This window comes from Myxocyprinus asiaticus, chromosome 4, assembly GCF_019703515.2.
Source record: "Myxocyprinus asiaticus isolate MX2 ecotype Aquarium Trade chromosome 4, UBuf_Myxa_2, whole genome shotgun sequence".
Taxonomy (NCBI): domain Eukaryota; kingdom Metazoa; phylum Chordata; class Actinopteri; order Cypriniformes; family Catostomidae; genus Myxocyprinus; species Myxocyprinus asiaticus.
In genome coordinates, this window is record NC_059347.1 from 7,360,656 (window position 1) to 7,375,921 (window position 15,266).

General features: G+C 39.9%; 1 protein-coding gene across 8 annotated transcripts in view; it reads right to left on the reverse strand.

The window, feature by feature from the left end:
• Positions 1–890: 890 nt before the first annotated feature.
• The window catches only part of LOC127435645 (zinc finger and BTB domain-containing protein 20-like), a 138,070-nt gene continuing 123,694 nt past the window's right edge, over positions 891–15,266 (reverse strand). For 3 of the 8 annotated variants that reach the window (XM_051689275.1, XM_051689266.1, XM_051689291.1), the window contains 8 exons: positions 13,492–13,591; positions 11,853–11,923; positions 11,592–11,656; positions 11,352–11,500; positions 3,747–3,904; positions 2,989–3,144; positions 1,517–1,636; positions 896–993 (listed from right to left, as the gene is read on the reverse strand). The gene's annotated coding sequence lies outside the window, so the exon portion shown is untranslated. Of the gene's footprint in view, positions 994–1,516; positions 1,637–2,988; positions 3,145–3,746; positions 3,905–11,351; positions 11,501–11,591; positions 11,657–11,851; positions 11,924–13,491; positions 13,592–15,266 lie in introns of those variants that run through there. The other 5 variants (XM_051689283.1, XM_051689299.1, XM_051689311.1 and 2 more) reach the window with 5 other exon arrangements.

The following is a 15,266-nucleotide window of genomic DNA, read 5'->3' on the forward strand; positions in this document are numbered from 1 at the left end:
CGTGTTCATGTTGACTGATCTGAATCATTGACTGAAAAATCTGTCGGCCTCAAAGTAGGTTGAGCTCCAGGTCACACCTACCGATGACGTGGACCAATGGATGTAAGACGGTGTTTAGCAGCTGGTATAAAGTTTTCCTGAAACTTTGCACAGACGAGCTGTTACAAACCACAGAAACAAACTCAAAAACACCTTCGTTTTGGGCAGATTTTGTTCTAAATTACGTCACACCTGTTCATTCTTCGACTTTGTAGGAAGTGTGCATAGCGTCCTGTGTATTGTACAATGTTGACTCATTTTGTTGCCACTGAACCATTATCTCCCTAATGGGATAAATAAATTACCTATCTTCCAATCTATCTTTTGGGTTTCACAGAAAATTGTACAGCATACAGGTTTGGAACAACATGAAGTTGAGTAAACAATGATGCAAATTTGCGTGAACTATTCCTTTAAAATGCAACAGATACATACTTCTGGAGACAAGAAAATAAAATTGAGCTGGTCCACCATTCTTACCGAATCGTCATATTTGACCATGATGGCTTTTGATTTGGTCCACTTGCCATTGTTCTGGTGTTTCAGAGACATCCTCTCCTAATTTGAAAAGATAGAAGGACAAAAAGATAGTTAGTCTGAGAGATTCTGTCATTCAGTCTCTTTCCAGGCTGTTCTTCTCATCAGCACACACCTCCATCCTGGAAAGCTCCATCTTTTTTAGCTCTTCCAGTGCTCCTGAGGGGTCTGTCTTTACCATTTCATCAAACTGCTTCAGAAACTCCTTATGCTTGGCTTTCTTCTGAACTTTGTGGTACAGGAGAAAGACATATTTTGCACTTGGAGAAAAAGCAGGACACTACAAAGTTGTTAGCAAATGTTCATTTATAGAACTCACATTTTGCTCTTGATTTTCTTTTCTCTTTTAGCTTTTGCCTCGTAGTACGACTGGAGTACTCTTGCTTTCTGGAGCTCTACATGACGAATCTTAGCCTGCTATTCAAAAAAACAGTTACAGAAACCGAAAAATATGAATGTCCAATAGCAATATAAAACGGTGCAACAGTGACCTTTTTCATTAGCCTTTGTTCCAAATATTCACAAATATGGCAAAAAAATTTTTCTTTGTGCAAAATATTCTGAAGTAGTTTGTAGGAACCCTATCTACATCATTCACAACACTACACGGGAGTGGGAGGTAACTACTGAGCTTTTTTTGTGCTGTTTCTATTTCCATGACTGGTGAATCTCTGTTCTGGACTATGGGTACTGTAGTTCTTCAATGGGAATTCAGCTATTACTGACATTTTTTTAATGAAGTTGAAATCACACTGACTAGTGGCTGATGCTTCTATAGAAGCATACACTATCGCTTAAGCTCATAGCTCATGGTTGGTCTGTGCTGAAAGGTTTATAAGTTATTGTTAAAAACCTATTACTCTATGGAAACAATTAATAGGATTTTTTACTTCTGGAACCAGACAACAGCGCCCTATTGAAGCTTTACTAAAAGTCATACCTCCTCCAAACTCATGGCCTTAAGCGATGCCTCCTCAACTGGAGTCAACACAGGGTCATGGACTGGCTGTTTGTTGTTGCGCAAGAGTGTGAAAATCTCTTTTTCAAGAGGTGTCTGAACCTGTCACAGAGAATATACATGGAGTTAATATGCAAAAAGTTGCTTTAGGTACACCAGGTTAACATTGAATGAAGCAAAATAACTTGGAAGCAACATTGCAACTCCACTTGGGGTGAAATGGTTTCAGGTGAAACGGTATCTAACAAATTGTGAGGTGTCCATTTTCAAGTGTATATACTAGGGATAGACCGATATATCGGTGCTGATAGTTGCTTTTTAGAACTATCGGTTATGAGCAAATATCAATGCCTATAGTTGCCGATATTACATTTTCTTCTACAGTTATTGACAATAGTCATTTGTATTTTTATCTCCAATAAAAAAAATTTTTTTTAAATCTAGTGAAATATATATACATCTACATATCTATGTATTTTGATAGATGATAGACAGACAGACATACAGACAGATAGATCCTAGGGTAACATTTTATGGCTTATGCCACTGCACTCTAAATGGCAAGTACATAAAGGACTTTAATGTCTGTACCTCTATAATCTTTTTGAATGATGTTTGATATTAGGAAATAAACTGGAGTGGTTTGATTCAGATATTCCTAAAGATGACTTTAATCATTAAAAGCCTGATGAAAGGAAAACAACATCCTTAATGGAGTAGGAAAAAAACATTTTCACAAGCTCAGTCCCAACTCAGTAAAGTGGTCTACTCATGGGTATAGTCAGGATATTATAACCAATGCTATAAAAAAATAAGGTGTTAATCAAATTAAGTGTACTTTGATTTCACATGTCAGCTTAAAGTAAAAAAAATAAAAAAAGGTTCCAGATGCTTACATTATATAAAACAGTGGTTCTCAAAGTGTGGGGTATAGTTAGGGGGCACGGAAGACTTCCCCGTTCTCATACAAATCTCATTCACACCTTCAAAAAATGTGTGACAATACACGCAAGAACAAATCTTGTGTTGAAAAAATAAAACAAGTTGAAAAAATACATTTAATCTTTTATAAGCATTTAAAAAAATAAATATATTTATTTTTTCCAGATAATTTTTCGATCAGATTATGGGGAGGGGTGAAAGTTTTTCTTGTTTCAATGCGGGGCATGACCAAAAATAATTACTGATGTAAAATTACTTGTTTTCAAATAATGCAATTAAGTAGTTATGTTATATATTAATTTATTGCCATTATATAATTAGCCAGCTTCAAACATGTGGACGACCGTATACGTATACGTCAACACCGAAAAACATTTTTATCCCAGGAAAAACCCTTTAGCACTGCAGCACGCATTTACAGAACCAAACTGAAAAAGTGACAATAGAAGAGTGAGAAATTCGAATCATTGCCACCCTAAAACATACCTGGTATCAAAAAGTATTATTCATACCTTCCATCCAGCCACAACCTGCTCCACCCGTTTGGGCCCTGAAGGCTCCTGGTTCAGAGGAAAGACCAGCTGCTCAGCCTTCTGGTTCTGAACTATCATGTTTTGCCAGCGAGACACTTCTTTAGTGGTCTTCTCATATGCTATACCTCTCTGAATCTATGGACACAATACAGAGAAGACTTGGCAAATAAAAAACCACACACACACACACACACACACACACACCCCCACACTCAACTAATTCAGCTTAAGTCACTACATTGGCTGTGTTATTATGATGCTGCTGGAGCCCTAATGCTTTTTATGCAAGTTCTTCTTAAAGAAATAGTTCACCCAAAAATGAAAATTCTCTCATCTTTTCCACACCATCAAGCCATCCCAGATGTGTATGACTTTTTCTTCTGCAGAACACAAATTATGATTTTTAGAAGAATATTTCAGCTCTGCAGGTCCATACAATGGAAGTGAATGGGTGCTAAAATTTTGACTATCCAAAAAGCACATAAAGGCAGCATAAAAGTAATCCATATGACTCCAGCATTTTAATACATATTTTCAGAAGTGATATGATAGGTCACGTGACACCATGCGAGGTTCGCACGTGTGAACGGCGAGCTCTGCACTCTTTGCTAGTTTTATTACTATTTGTACCATAAACCGGTGAGATTCGATACACCCTGATTCTTAACTGTTCTAGGAAGACAATATGTCAAAGAATTCAAAATCCTCGGGCTCTGGAGATATTAAAAGACACTTACGTGCTCAAGTTGAAGCCCCTGAACAACAGGCGAAAGCCTGGGACTCAATTCGGCCGGTGCAGTGGAAGAGATCCAGCGTCAGCTGTCGAACATGATGGCAATGCTGACGAAGGTTGTTGCAGACTTGGAGGATCTTGCTGTCATACATCGATCGATCACTGCCATGGAAACGAAATTCACTGAGTTGGTTACAAGAGTGTCAGATATTGAGAAACGGATCAATTATCTGGAGTCATCGGAGAGGGAATTAGCTGCTAACCCGCCAGCGATCAAGGTGGATTTGCAGCGCGTCTGGGAAAAACTGGAGAATTTGGAGAATCGTAATCGATGAAACAACGTCCGAATTGTTGGAATTCCTGAGCATGAGGAAGGCCGAGATATGGTAAAATTCCTTTCAGAGTCTGCTCAACATAACAGGCCATAAGCTGGAAATTGAGCAAGCTCACAGGGTTCCGGCTTGGAGATCCGCTGAGGGAGACAGGACCCGATTAATTACGGCCAAATTTCTGAGATCACCCGATAAAGATCTCATGTTACACAAGGCGTAAAGGAAAGCTTTTTGGAAGAACCACAGCATTTTCATGTTCCCAGACTTTGCGAATTCGACGAGAGAAACACGAACGATTCAGGGAATTCAAGAATTTCTTACATTAACGGAAGGTTGCTTTTGCTCTGATGTTTCAGGCCAAACTGAGAATAGATACTAAGGATGGCTGTAGAGAATTTACATGCCCACAGCATGCATTGTCCTTCATAAAGACAATGGAGTGAGAAAGCCATTTGGTGATTTTCATGTTGCTGCCTAGTGGGCCTGACTCACTGAACATATACTTGACTGTCCGAGGAAGCTGGGCACCTTTTTCATTTCTTTTTGTGCTGGTTCCGCCTAGCCGCTGGTGTTTGTTTTGTGTAATAATATTTCTTCGGGACAGTTTGTGGATGAATCTGCATGTTTTTGGTGCTTATGCCTCCTGTGGCCTGGAGTTTGTTTTGTGGAATGTCTCTTGCAGGACTTTGGAGTGATTGGGTCTTTTGTTGCACTCATGTATTGGCTGAATGGGCCAGCTTACTGAACATTTGTTTGACTGCCCGAGGAACTGAACAGCCCCTTTTTTTTGTGCTGGTTCAGCTAGCAGCTGGAGCTTGCTTTGTGGAGGAACACAGCTTCGGGACAGTTATGTGGATGAATCTACATATTTTTTGTGTTTATTCCGCTTATTGGCTGGAGTTTGTTTTATAGATAATTTTCTGCTGTTTTTTTCGCTGTCTCACAAAATTTGTATAGAAGCACCGGACTTGAGCAATCCGACGGCAAAGTTGTCGCGGTGGCTCTCATAGGCGTACATGGACTGTTTGAGTTTAGTGGGATAGATGCCGGTTGGCGCTGTCGTGCACGGGGTTAATGCGCACGTTTTTCTTTTTTCTGTTTTTTTCATTCGGGGGATGTTCGGGGTATGATTGTCTCAAACAGAATTCCTAAATTAGGAAGAGTCATTATTGTTTTAGCAGAAATTCAGAGGCAAAGTTTGATTTTGGTAATATTTACACACCTAACGCTGATGATCAGGGATTTTTTTATAGATCTTGAAGGGATGTTGCAAGCCGCTGGCACCCCTCATGATATAATATTGGGAGGAGACTTTATCATAGTGAAGCAAAAGTGTGTAAGCCCCCAAGAGCAACACTGAGCATTGCGCACAGGATGTGTAAAAATCTTGGTCTTACAGATATTTGGAGACATTTGAACCCATACGGTAGGGACTATACATTTTTTCATCAGTACATAAGATTTATTCTAGAATAGATTTTTTTTTATATATATCTAAGTCCCTCATTTCATCTGTTGTTGATTGCTCAATTGGAAACATCTTAGTCTCAGATCACACCCTGGTGAGTTTAGAGGTGTGGCCACATACGGAGAAAAATAAATCATATAGTTGCCGATTTAATGTATCCCTTTTCCAAAATCCTGAATTTCAACAAATGTTAAAGGCTGAAATTAATGTTTATATTGAGACCAACTGCTCCTCAGTATCCTCTGTGGGCGTGGCTTGGGAGGCACTTAAGGCGGTTCTTAGGGGCCAGATCATACAGTATGCCTCATTCATCAAAACATCAAAAGCACGAAAACTAGTGGGAATATTAAAAGTGCCGAGGCAGAGCTAAAGTGCCGAACGTCATCCGATGGCCTCAGAGAATTTACCCGATTGAACAGATATACTATTTTGTCACAGAAGGTGGAGTTTTGGCTATTCAGGTCAAGACAGTCATACGCTGAGTTGGGGGACAAAGCAGTGAAGCTTTTGGCTAGATACATAAAGCAGAGAGAGTCTTTTCTACCATTCCTTGAAATCTGCTGGTGGTGAAATATTTACCTCTGCCATTGATATTAATAATGCTTTTTAAAGAAAAGAAAATTCTCTTGATTCTGAGATAAACTTGGAGGAGCTTGGTGAAGTAATTAAGGCCCTGCCTACAGGCAAGGCTCCGGGCCAGATGGCTTTGCCACTGAATTTTTTAAAATCTTATGCTACAGAACTGGCTCCACTTTTGTTAGAAGTTTATACGGAAACATTAAAGAACAGAAAGCTTCCGCCAACAATGATGCAAGCCCGGATAAGTCTGATTCTTAAAAAGGACAAAGATCCAAGCGAGTGTAAGGGTTACCATCCAATTTCCCTGATCCAGCTAGACGTAAAAATATTGTCAAAAATTTTGGCTAACCGATTAAGTTATGACATCTCCAATACATATAGATCAGGTGGGGTTTATTCGGGGCCGCAGCTCTTCTGATAACATTGGGCGTTTCATCAATATCATGTGGTCATTGGCGAATGATCAGACTCTGGTCGCTGCCATCTCACTTGACGCCGAAAAAGGCATTTGATATGGTAGAATGGGATTATCTTTTTAAGATTTTGGAAATATACGGGTTCGGAAAACTTTTATTGGATGGATTAAGTTACTTTATAGACACCCGGTAGCGGCGGTACAAACAAATGGATTAATTTCAGATTATTTCACTTTGGATAGGGGCACCTGGCAGGGTTGCCCTCTTTCCCCCTTATTGTTCTGTCTGGCCCTGAAACCATTAGCAGCCACGATAAGAGAGGAGGATGATTTTCCAGGGGTGATGGCAGGAGGTAACCAATAATCCTCTCAGCAGTCCAAACTGTCCTTTGTAGTTTTCTGATGTCTGATTTCGTAGCTGAACCAAACCAGACAGTTATTGAAGTGCAGAGGACAGACTCAATGACCACTGAGTAGAACTGTATCAGCAGCGCCTGTGGCAGGTTGAACTTCCTCAGCTGGCGAAGGAAGTACAACCTCTGCTGGGCCTTTTTCGCAATGGAGTCAATGTGGGTCTCCCACTTCAGGTCCTGAGAGATGGTAGTGCCCAGGAACCTGAATGACTCCACTGCTGCCACAATGCTGTTTAGAATGGTGAGGGGGGACAGTGTTGGGGGGTTCCTCCTAAAGTCCACAATCATTTCCACCGTTTTGAGCGTGTTCAGCTCAAGGTTGTTTTGACTGCACCAGACAGCCAGCTGTTTAACCTCCCTTCTATATGCAGACTCATCGTCATCTCGGATGAGGCCGATGACAGTGGTGTCATCTGCAAACTTCAGGAGCTTGACAGAGGGGTCCTTGGTGATGCAGTCGTTGGTGTAGAGGGAGAAGAGTAGTGGGGAAAGCACACATCCCTGGGGGGCACCAGTGCTGATTGTACAGGTGCTGGAAGTGAATTTCCTCTGTCTCACAAGCTGTTGCCTGTCTGTCAGAAAGCTGGTAATCCACAGACAGATAGACGTGGGAACAGAGAGTTGGTGTAATTTAGTCCGGTCTGTCCAGATGTTGCAGGATATGATGCAATCCCATGTTGACTGCATCATCCACAGACCTGTTTGCTCGATAAGCAAATTGAAGGGGATCTAGAAAGGGTTCAGTGATGTCCTTTAGGTGGGCCAACACCAGTCTCTCAAATGACTTCATGACCACAGATGTCAGGGCGACAGGTCTGTAGTCATTAAGTCCTGTGATTTTTGGTTTCTTTGGGATGGGGATGATAGTGGAACATTTGAAGCAGCATGGGACTTCACACTGCTCCAGTGATCTATTGAAGATCTGTGTGAAGATGGAGGCCAGCCAGTTAGCACAGGATCTAAGACATGCAGGTGAAACGCCATCTGGGCCCTGTGCTTTCCTTATCCTTTGTTTTCGAAAGATGTGGCTCACATCATCTTCACCGATCTTAAGTGCAGGTTGAGTAGCAGGAGGGGGGAGGAGGGGGGTTGAAGGATGTGTTGGTGTTTGTGTGAAGTGAAGGTCAGAGTGGGTGTGGGGTGTGAGATTGGGCCTTTCAAATCTACAGTAGAACACATTCAGGTCATTAGCCAGTTGTTGGTCCACCACAGAGTTGGGGGTAGGAGTCCTGTAATTCGTGAGTTGTTTCATACCAATCCACACTGACGCAGGGTCGTTAGCTGAAAACTTGTTTTTCAGCTTCTCAGAGTATCTTCTTTTAGCCACTCTGATTCCCTTATTCAGAGTGTTCCAGGCCTGACTGTACAAGACTTTATTCCCAAATCTGTAAGCATCCTCTTTGGCCTGACGAAGCTGCCTGAGTTCCACTGTAAACCATGGTTTGTCGTTGTTAACTGTTAAATAAGTCCTAGTAGGAATGCACATATCCTCACAGAAACTGATATATGATGTAACAGTATCTAAGAGCTCATCCAGGTCTGTGGCTGCAGCCTCAAAAACACTCCAATCCGTGCAGTCAAAGCAGGCTTGTAGTTCCAGCTCTGCTTCGTTGGTCCATCTCTTTACAGTCCTTACTACAGGCTTAGAAGATTTTAATTTCTGTCTGTAGGTTGGAAGAAGATGAATCAGACAGTGATCAGATAGTACCAAAGCTGCTCTAGGGACAGAGCGATATGCATTCTTTATTGTTGTGTAGCAGTGATCCAGTATATTTCTGTCTCTGGTTGGGCATGTAATGTGCTGTTTGTATTTGGGCAGTTCACATGTGAGATTTGCTTTATAAAATCTGCAACAATAATAATAACTGAGTCCGGGTATTGTTGTTCTGTGTCTGTGATTTGATCAGCCAGCTGTTGCAGCGCTGTGTTCACACACGCATTTGGCGCGATATACACACTCACCAGAATAAACGAGGAAAACTCCCGCGGCGAGTAGAAAGGCTTACAGTTAATAAAGAGCGCTTCCAAATTAGGACAGCACATCTTCTTTAACGTTGTTACATCTGTACACCAACTTTCATTGATGTAAAAGCATGTTCCACCGCCTCTCGTTTTCCCCATTAAACTCCGCGATGTAATCCGCTCTGAACAGCTGAAAGCCCAGGAGATGTAACACGCTGTCCGGAATGGCTTCACTCAGCCAGATTTCTGTGAAGCACAAGGCAGCAGAGGTTGAAAAGTCCTTGTTTGTGCGGGTGAGGAGATGTAGTTCGTCCGTTTTGTTAGGTAGAGAGCAGAGATTCGCTACATGAATGCTCAGCAGCGTTGTTCGAAAGCCCCGCCGACGGAGTTTGACCAGCACGCCTGCACGTCTCCCTCGCCTGCGTCTCATAGTGCGTTTAAACAACACAGCCACGCCTCCGACTAAAATGTCACACAAAACATCTGAATATTCAAAATCTGGGAAAAGATTGACTGGTATATGCTGTTGAATGTTCAGCAGTTCGTCTCTGGTAAAACTGACAGGAAATAATAAGTCCCCTTTCTGCTGGTCAGACTGGATTGTGAGGGGGGTTACTACACTTGGTGACCTATATGAGAGTGGAGTGTGGAGATCTTTTGAAAATTTGGTTCAACATTTTGGGATTCCCAGATCTCAATTCTATAGGTATTTATAGCTGCGCGACCTGCTCTGTATTGTTTTGGGAGTAGCATACACCCCCCTAAAGTGGCAGATACTCTGGGAGAGGTGATTACTGCTTTTGGAAAAGGTCATGTGGCATCAGTGTATTACTCCCTGCTAATTCAGAGTCTGGGGGACGGAACTTCAACTTCTCTTAAGAGATTATGGGAGAAAGATTTAAACATGGTATTGGAGGAGGGAGTGTGGGCTAGGATTCTAAAAAATGTCAAGTCTGCATCTAGAGATGCAAGGGTTCACCTTATGCAATTCAAGATTTTACATAGATTCTACTGGACCCCCTCTAGATTGTACAGGCTTGGTCTTAAAGACACATCCACCTGCTGGCGATGCCAATCAGAAGACGGACACACAACCCATGTTTTTTGGGGGTGTGTTAAGATCCAAGAGTTTTGGTTGAAGGTTCAGAGTTTCATGTGTGACTTTTGGGCACTCGAATTTCATTTTGCCCCAGACTCTGTATTCTGGGAGATGGGGTGGTCATAAATTTGGGGAACAAACACATAACAAATTTGGTCCTGATTAGTATTATGATTGGCAGGCAGATTATTTTAAGGGGAAGGAAGTCGGATGGGGCTCCCTCATTTCTGGAGTGGTGTGCGGAGATGGGGAGGGTGGCAGCTTTTGAGGAGATGTCGAGCAGGAGGCTGGGGGTTCGAGATTTGTTTGATAGTAAATGGAGCAAGTATTTAGTGTTTTTGGGGGACTCTCGGGGAGGGGCTGTGGAGAGAGAAGTTTAGTTTTATTTATATATGATTATATTTCCTTTTTTGTTTTCTTTTGTGTGTGTGTGTGTGTGTGTGTGTATTCTATTTGTGACCACAGGGGTGTTCATTGGGGGTCAGGGTGGGGTTGGTGATTGGGGAGGGGTAATAGTGGGGGTTAAATGTTGACTCAATGTATATTTGTTGTGTTTGTTATATGTTTGAGTCAATAAAAAATGTTAATTGAAGAAAAAAAAAAAAGAAGTGATATGATCGGTGTGAGTGAGAAACAGATTGATATGCAAGTCCTTTTTTGCTTGAAATTCTTCAATATGCATGAAGAATGTGAATCACCAAAAACACAAGAAGAAGAATGTAAAAGTGTTCTGTTTCTCACCCACAACCATCATATCGCTTCTGAAGACATTGATTTAACCACTGGCGTCTTATGGATTACTTTTATGCTGAATTATGTGATTTTTGGAGCTTCAAAATTTTGGTAACCATTCACTTGCATTGTGAGGACCAAAAGAGCTGAGAAATTCTTCTAAAAATCTTAATTTGAGTTTAGCAGATGGAATAAAGTTATACACATTTGGGATGGCATAAGGGTGAGTAAATGATGAGATAATTTTCATTTTTGGGTGAACTATTCCTTTAATTTTAGTCCAGAACTTGGCCTGCGGCTAAATGTATTAATCTCAATCATGGGATGGATTAGTGCTGTTGTTGCTTAGAAATGGTTATTTAAAATGATTAAATGTGAAAGCCCAGCACCTGTAACCGGTTTCAGCTATAGAATTAACATTTTGCTTGTACAATTGATTGTGACCACACATTCATTGCCTCTACAAAAGGCAATGCTCAGCTTAGTACTTTTAAAAACCTATAGTTAAAAAAAAATAAAAAATAATGTTGGAAAGTCATTCCATAAATCAAAACTAAATAAGTTTAAGAATTTTATGCAACTGAAAATATAGAATTTTATGACCCCGACCTTCTCAGTCTGCTGTTTGTTGAGGGGGAGCTCCAATGTTTCTTTTCTGTTCTGCAGGTTCCTCAGCTGTTTCTTAGTCTTGTTGGAGGCTCCTGAAGTCTTCTCTAGGGTTCCCAGCAGATCAGAAAGTTTGACCCTATCTCCAGCACCTTTAAACAGAATAAAGATAAACTAAAGATTGATCTTCCATCCAGATCAAGGATATAATGTGACAAAGGATGTGGCACATTCTGCACGTACCTTCAGGATTGACAAAGAACTCTGAGACGTGCAGACTTGCTTCAGAGCGCTCATTCTGTTTTTACCTGGGAAAAGCAAAAAGTTAATCAAATTGTATAGCAGGGTTCTAAGCGTTTGACAACTTAATTTTTTTTAAACAGTGACTATTTATTTCAGATACAAGATTTATTTCAAGAGGGGCTTAACCTGGGAAGAAATCTTAAAATGTTTAAAATTGCATTATAGAAAAAAGGTGCAAGACAGATCTCAATCGCCTCAAACCTTCTCCTTCCACCCAGAGAACTGATGGCTTCAAGCAGCTTGGTGTGTTTCCTTTCATTATCGCTGCCCTCCTGTGTAAAACAAACGACACAGACAAATATGTAACAAATGAGAAGAACAGTAAAACCCACTGACCCTCATATTAATAAATAATATGTACTAATAACATATAAAATAAAGTACAAGTAATTCCATTTTGAAATTAACCTATCTGCTTATGTCCTCTGACCTCATCACAACCCAGCTGAAACTTTGAAGTCTGTTATGTCACACAATAGGCATGCAATTTTCAGAGAGATGGTTCTTATCCAGTATCGTAATTGTTTGCTTTTGTTTTAGTCAAAATAAATAACAATTAATTAATAAAAATAACCCAAAGGAGTGTACTGTTACAGTGTGCACACCAGTCAGTTCAATTTTACCATGTGAAAAAAATTTATTGCATTTTTTTATGACTAGGGTTACTGCGACCCCAAACAGAATTAAATTATTTTAAATCAGGTTTAAAGGAATAGTTCACCCAAACATGAAAATTCTCCCATCATTTACTCACCCTTATGCCATCCCAGATGTGACTTTCTTTCTTCATCAGAACACAAATTAAGAGTTTTAGACGAATATCTCAGCTGTTTTGTTCCATACAATGCAAAAGAATGGGTGCCAAAATTTTAGTAGAAGTTAGCATAAAAGTAATCCATATGACTCCAGTGGTTAAATCAATGTTTTCAGAAGTGATATGATAGGTGTGGGTGAGAAACAGATCAATATTTAAGTCCATTTTTACTATAAATTCTCCTCCCTGCTCAGTCAGGCTGCACTTTAACTTTCACATTCTTCTTCTTGTGTTTTTCGTGATTCACATTCTTCATGCATATCGGCCCCTACTAGGCAAGGAGAAGAATTTCTAGCAAAATAGGGCTTAAATATTGACCTGTTTCTCACCCAGATCTATTATATCTCTTCTGAAGATATGGATTAAAACACTGGAGTCGTAAAGATTACTTTTATGCTGCCTTTATGTGCTTTTTCGAGCGTCAAACTTTTGGCACCCATTCACTTGCATTGTATGGACCTACAGAGCTGAAATATTCTTCTAAAAATCCTTATTTGTGTGCTGCAGAAGTAAGAATGTCATACACAGCTGGGATGGCATGAGGGTGAGTAAATGATGAGAGAATTTTCATTTTTGGGTGTACTATCACTTTAAGGCTGCTCCACCTCAGGCTTTATGGCTGCATCAGAGCAGCCATAAACTTTTTATTGTCATGATTGAACATCTATTTCATATAGTTTCATATTTACAAGTATGATTTTCATATATTTCTACATTCATAATAGAATATTTAAAACACTCATTTTTTAATTAACACTCATGTCATTATTTATGCAATTGTATTTGATGCTGTGTAAATGCATTTATGCCACCTCTGAGCAGCATTAAACGGTCTGTCTAAATACACCTTTTCTTGGTCTGTGTGCTACTTCAGATGCAGCTTCTGTGCCATCTTTGCAGTGTTAAGTTGCCTTTAGAGCCCATATGATGTATTGAAGCATGTCAGACACACATGCTTGATCACACAAACTGTGTAACACCGAAACATAACACAACAGATGTGCAGATGATGATTAGGAGTCTAACCTCATCTTCACTGGCACTGATAACATGTTCATTATCCATGGAAAGTTCCTCTTCAGCGACGCTAGAAGCAGCCATAACTGAAGTTACTTTTACACCTATACTGTTGAAAGAAAAACAAACAAACAAAAGATGCCAAGTGTGAACGTTACTCTTTTTCTTAGCGACAAACAGAAAGACACCATGGTAGACAGAATTTGACGTTTTAGACTGAGGTTGGGCTTGGCTTGGCATTAAAGACGTAACCTCAGAAAAACAAAACAAATTAGTCTAGTTATTATGGTTCGATAAAAACAAAATTTAAAGAGTGAGAACACGATTAGTTGATGTTCACAGTATATGTTGTCATAATTAACGACAAAGAATGCCTACGTTTGTTAATCTCTTGAACCCCACTGTGTCCAGTCAGGGTAAAGTATGGTATTGTTTTATAAGCTATATAACTAGAAAACCGACGACAATAAACAAACCTTGATGTTTTTGATTCTGTCTGAGCGCTGGTTTTGACCATGCGGATCAATGTAACCACGTGTCCAGTAGAACTGTGAAAATGACTCAGAACAGATGCAGAAAATCAGCGATTTCCAAAGTCAATAAACAACAAACAACAAAACGTTATTCCAAAACCCTGACAAATTTATCAGTCGACAACCCTAGTGAAAGAATTCGGCGCACAGAGATGACGCACGTCTGTTAGGATTGGGCTGTGTCCCACCATCAGTGGCCCTGTCCCAATACCCACACTTGCGGTCTTGGCCACTTGAGTGCGCGTGCATGCGACAGGAAGTAAGTGTTGAAGACTGTCCCACGTACATGCCAAAGCTCAGTGCACTTAACCCACACTAAATCCAGACTAGTGCGCTTCGGAGCAGTATTTCAGGCTAAGTGTATCCCAGAGTTCATTACGATCAGGAGCCACACCCGCCTACCTGAGCGATCGGTGTATTTTCGCCATGATGACGTCAAGGAAAGCTTTTCAACGCAAGTTATTTATTATAATCAGATAGTGAAACTTAAGTGAAGCATACATGTATTTTAGTGTCAAATATTCAACATGATATAACGTGTTTAGGATGACTTAATAGCAGCATAATAATTACAAAATATTATTTATGTGTATATTTATATACCTCTTTGTTATCCTTCTCGCCCAGTAATCACCTTATTTTGTTTGTTCTTGCCTAATACTGCTGGTGATTTTAGTTATTTATCAGCCAGTGTAGTAAATGTTGTTTTAAAATTAAAAATGTATCAACTACTACCACAGGTTCTTTCTCATCTTTATGTATTTAAGATATACGTTTTAATGCTTTTTATTTGTTGTATGAAACCACATACTGATAAGTTGTGTAAAGCAGTCTTTGGTTGTCTTATATAAATGACAAGCCAAAGTATATAATTTAAATGGTTTGTATTAGTAGCTATTTATGGACAGGGTTGGGAGGGTTACTTTTGAAATGTATTCCTTTACAGATTACAGAATACATGCTGTAAAAAAAATTTTTTTTGTAAAAAGTTTTTAAGTAAAGTCTTTATGTAAAGAAAATGTATAGTCAGATAATACATTCAATCATTAAGTCTCCTCACATTCATTCTCTCTCAGGGGAGGGGTCTTTGTCTCCTCAGGTGTGAATTGCATCAATATTCATGATCATCCACGCCTCCTCACATATGGCCTTTCTAACACTAAAAGTGTTTTACAAAAGTTAAATGACTATATTGTTTTGTATGAATGAGTGATCAGGATGGTTTTCACATAATATTTGTAGCAAAAACTC